At 43.5% G+C, this 5000-nt stretch overlaps 1 long non-coding RNA gene across 1 annotated transcript in view; it reads right to left on the reverse strand.

The window, feature by feature from the left end:
* Positions 1–5000, reverse strand: part of LOC118495801 — a 542497-nt gene that overhangs the window by 534968 nt on the left and 2529 nt on the right. The window contains exon 2 of the long non-coding RNA XR_004898245.1: positions 3391–3392. This is a non-coding gene — a long non-coding RNA (uncharacterized LOC118495801). The remainder of the gene's footprint in view (positions 1–3390; positions 3393–5000) is intronic.

Here is a 5000-nt window from a genome sequence, read left to right on the forward strand (position 1 = left end):
CACACACACAGAGAGACACACACACACACACACACACACCACAGAGAGACACACACACACACACACACACACACACACACACACACACACACACACACCACAGAGAGACACACAGACACACACACACACACACACACACACACACACACAGACACACACACACCACAGAGAGAGAGAGACACACACACACACACACACACACACAGACACACACACACACCACAGAGAGACAGAGACACACACACACACTCACACACACACACATACACACACACACAAAGACACACACACACACAGACACACACACACACACACACACACACACACACACACACACACACACAGAAACACACACACACACACATTTTCCAGAACACTAAAAAGAAATACGTCGCCGTAGCCTCTTCCTGGATGTTTTTCTTTATAAAAACTCTAACTGCTGCAGACGGAAAACTCTCAGAGAAGCCGAGGACCCCACCGCAAGAACCAGCACAGAGCTGCGACTCCGTGCTGGATGGGGGGAGGTTTTTGGGGTTTTTGGGGTTTTTGGGGGGGGGCGGGGGGGAGTTCAGAGTCTGTAAACCTTCAAACCGACCGGAGCACTTTGAGGAAACATTCAGCTGTGAGCAGGAAAACAATCAGATGAACTGTGAGGCCGCGAGGCTGGAAACTCTTCACCACTGGGAGAGGGAACGAACATTTAACCTTTAAACCCTTGGACAGGAAGACAGAAAACTTTGACAAAAAAAAACGTTGAAAAACGTGAAGAAAACTTTGACAAAAGCAGCAAAAACGCTGTAAAAAATTGCCTGTTTTTTTTATTTTTTTTTATTTTTGAAGTTTATTTTGTTCATTAAATCATCCTACTCTACATTTAGTATTCCTAACTTGTATATATTTGAAATATTTAAATATGTGTTCTTGTATTCTATGCTATTATTATTTCATGTATCTTGTAGTATCTCATGTATATTCTGTGCTGTGTGACTGATATTTTGCTGCAGTAACACTATAATTTCCCATTTTTGGGATCAATTATCTATCTATCTATCTATCTATCTATCTATCTATCTATCTATCTATCTCCCCGTCTCCTTCTCTCTTTTGGGTCCAAACCTAACCTAACCCCACCCCGACACTACAGTACGAGTATTTTATCTTTTGTTTTCAGCGCGATATATTTTGGATCTTTGGACGCAAAAATTTAAAAATTTAAAATTTAAATGTCTGCATGTTTGAAGAATAATTAGGAAGTTTGCAACAAAAGCAGAAGACACAGATTCGTTTTTATTCTCTGCCTTTAAGTCAAAACCACTGTGAAGTGTGTGTGTGTGTGTGTGTGTGTGTGTGTGTGTGTGTGTGTGTGTGTGTGTGTGTGTGTGTGTGTGTGTGTTTGTGTGTGTGTGTGTGTGTGACTCGTCTTTGCCTAGAGCGGCTGTTCATCTCCAGGCGAGTGAACAAAAGGAGGGCTGCAAAGGTTTTTACTGTCTGTATGTGTGTGTGTGTGTGTGTGTGTGTGCACGTGTGCGTGTGTGTGTGTGTGTGTGTGTGTGTGTGTGTGTGTCTCAGAGGACGTGGCCTTACATTAACCCCGCTGTGAAGGTTCAGAGGAAGAAGAGGAGGGTCCCGCTGCAGCCACAGAGAGAGAAGAATGAAATCTTTTCAAAAAGAGAAACTGGAGTGTGAATAAAGGTCAGCCATCCTGCGCTGTCAACACGCACACACACACGCACACACACACACGCACACACACACACGCACACACACACACGCACACACACGCACACATGCACACACACAGCAGTATTCCTGAGAGGATTTGAGCGTGTGCAGAGATGGATTGTGATTTTTCAGACTCAGGCATTAGATGCAGCAGCTGCAGCTCTGCATATATATATATATATATATATATATATATATATATATATATATATATATATATATATATATATATATATATATATATATATGATATTTATATTCAGCTGCAAACATTTCACTACACATATAAAAATGTACCAATGAGAGGAAACTGGATAATAAGTTAACAAAACATTGAATAAAATGTTGGTAGAAAACTTAGCATTAAAGATTAAAGATGTTTTTAAGGACGAATACAGAATCCAGTCTCGTGTTTGTTTGGACCGGTGTCTTTAGGTCTAGGAGGGTCTATCATCAGCGCGGCTCCTCTAGAAGGTTTCAAGGGTCATTGAGGACGTTTTAGATGTTCTTTCTAGTACCCCGTTTATACGTGCATGGCTATTTCTTTAAAAATACGGAGGCATTTCCCTTCGTCAAACGGAGAATTCGCCTCGCTGTTTCTCCCCGTCCTGTGTGTGTTCTCTCTCCTTTTCCTCGTGTGTCTGTGTGTGGTGTTGCTGACTCTGCCGGGAAGTAGGTCAAGGGGCGTGGCCGTTCGATCCTTCCTATACCTGCACAGCTGTTGCCTGTTCCACTAATCACCCCTGCAATACTTATACCCGGGCGGAGCGCTCCATATGCTCCAGATCGTTGCAACTACCAGTGTGGTAACTTGGCTCCAACTTTAAAGTGCCCATATTATGAAAAAATCACTTTTTCTGGGATTTGGGGTGTTATTTTGTGTCTCTGGTGCTTCCACACGCATACAAACTGAGATTTCTGAATGTGTCCTGCCTTCAGTCTCTGGGTGAGCTGGTCAAAATCTGCACAGCTTTCTACGTCACTAGCCAAGACGAGGGGGCTAGGGGGCTAACCGTTAGCATGTTAGCTTGTTCTGAATGGCAAAACACTGCTACAACACACACTAGTTCACCATAATCTACAAAATAAATTGTATAGAACTACTTCCATGTCCCTGTTCTGCAGGTATTCCACAAAGTTGGAAGTGTGCCCTCGTTTAGAAGAAGTCTCCCGGCTAATCCTGCCTTGTACTACTGAAGTTGGAGAAACAGCTAGCTAGCTCATGTAGTCCTTACCTAGCTACTGAGCATGTGGTCTTACCTAGCTACTGAGCATGTGATCTTACCTAGCTACTGATCATGTGATCTTACCTAGCTACTGATCATGTGATCTTACCTAGCTACTGAGCATGTGCGACTGCCAACAAAGATGTTCCAGCAGTGAGAGGTCTCACTCTGTAGCTAAAACAGAGACCTGAACACAGGGTGAAAAGAGGAGCTGCAGCAATGTGCAGTACTACAAAAAGATGGTGTAAACCTATTCTGGTACAACCTCTAAATACAATTATGAACCTGAAAATGAGCTGAATATGGCCACTTTAAAAGTAGTTCATTACTAGTTTTGTCCCGGACCTTTGTTTCCTCGTGCTCATGCCAACAGCTTGTCTCTTTGCTCAGACCTACACCTCAAGACCTTCTGCCATTGTGTGCTGTTCCGCCAGCTCTACACCGCTCAGATTTTGCAACCTTCCTACTCGGCTTCCAGAGAGAGAGTTTGGACGCACCACTGCCTGTCCGCCTCCGCAACGATCCAGTCCTGAGTCCTCAAGTCCTGTTCCTTCCATTCTGGGCTGCTTTAAGTACCAACTTTCATTAAAACGTTTGAAATCGTTATTCTGTGTGAGTGTGTGGGTTTCTCTGTGTTCTGGGTCAGAACCACGGTCATAACAGTTTGCATGTAAAGCTGAGACAAACGGAGGTCTAGGCAGCCAAGGAAGTGAGGAAGAGAAGAGAGAGGAAGTGATTGGTTGCTGTTGTTGCTATTTTTTGGGATTCTCATTGGCTAACGTGGGCTTGAGCTTCTCGTTACACCGCCACCTACAGGTCTGGCGTGCTCTTGACGGCATATATACACGGTTACGTGTAAACGAACACTTTTCTGAAAACTGACAGCTGTGCACAATGTTATTTTTGAAAACGGAGAGGTTGAAATGTCCATTTATGAAAATAGCCGGCCACGTGTAAACGTAGCATGAGGTTCAATGAATCCTTGAGGATATTTCAGGGGTTCAATAGGAAGTTAAAGGGAAGTGGAGTTCGCTTCCCGGGGAAAATAAAAGACCTTCACCCAGGAAATGCATGTTCCTCATCCAAACCATGATCTTTTTCCAAAATTAAACTAGTCGTTTCGGTGCCTAAACTTCACTTCAAGTCTCTTAACTTAACCGCAATCTTTTTTTGGGGTCAAATGACCAGATCAGACTTCTTCAGAAGTAGTGTGAACACTCAAATCTTGACCAGATCTGATTTTTTGAAATCAGATTTAGACCTCTTCCATATGTGGTCCTGAATCAGACCTAGGGTCAATGCAGCTGCAGTGTAAACAACCAAGGCGGATTCGATGCGACTTTTACATCAATCTACATCGAAATTTGTCACAATGATGCTCCGGCGGGAGTTAGCCCGAGACACAGACAGTAACATTAAAAACTAGACTAGTCCTACAACATGGAGAACAGTGATGGAGCAAGTCAATGGAGGGAGAGGGAGGTGTTAGACCTCATTTGTGTATGCTCATTAATGTTACGGCTGCCATTACACAAACATTTTGAAATAAAAGCCAAAATGCTTCCTTCCTCCATAACCTCCCTAACTTTAGTGCAGCAGCGTGCTGCGTCTGATGTCATTGTTATTGGTCTGTTGATCATGCGGGTCAGTTCGAAACTGCAAACAGTTCCCACTGGAATCTGATATAGGCCACATTTTAAAAGGTCATGGGAACAGACAAACAAACAAAAAAATCAGATCTGAGCAGAAAATCCGAATTAGGCATTAAGACTTGCGGTGTGAACGTAGCCTTAGACATGACATGATTAACACACACGCACGCACAGCTAGCAAGTGCCGCTCAGCACTTGACCAGCCGGCAGCCTCCTAGTTTCGTATGATATCATACAGACCCGTTCATGAGAATGCATGAATAGGAAGTTATATGATTACTAAGGTTCCTTGCAGGGTTTCAAACATCGAGAGGTCTTTGAGATCATTCCAGGAGTTCTTCAGGAGGGTCTCGGGTCACAAAAGGTCCTGTAGAGGGTTATAGTAGCCCTTTACGACATT

Source organism: Sander lucioperca, chromosome 1 (genome assembly GCF_008315115.2).
Source record: "Sander lucioperca isolate FBNREF2018 chromosome 1, SLUC_FBN_1.2, whole genome shotgun sequence".
In the NCBI taxonomy this organism is placed as follows: Eukaryota; Metazoa; Chordata; class Actinopteri; order Perciformes; family Percidae; genus Sander; species Sander lucioperca.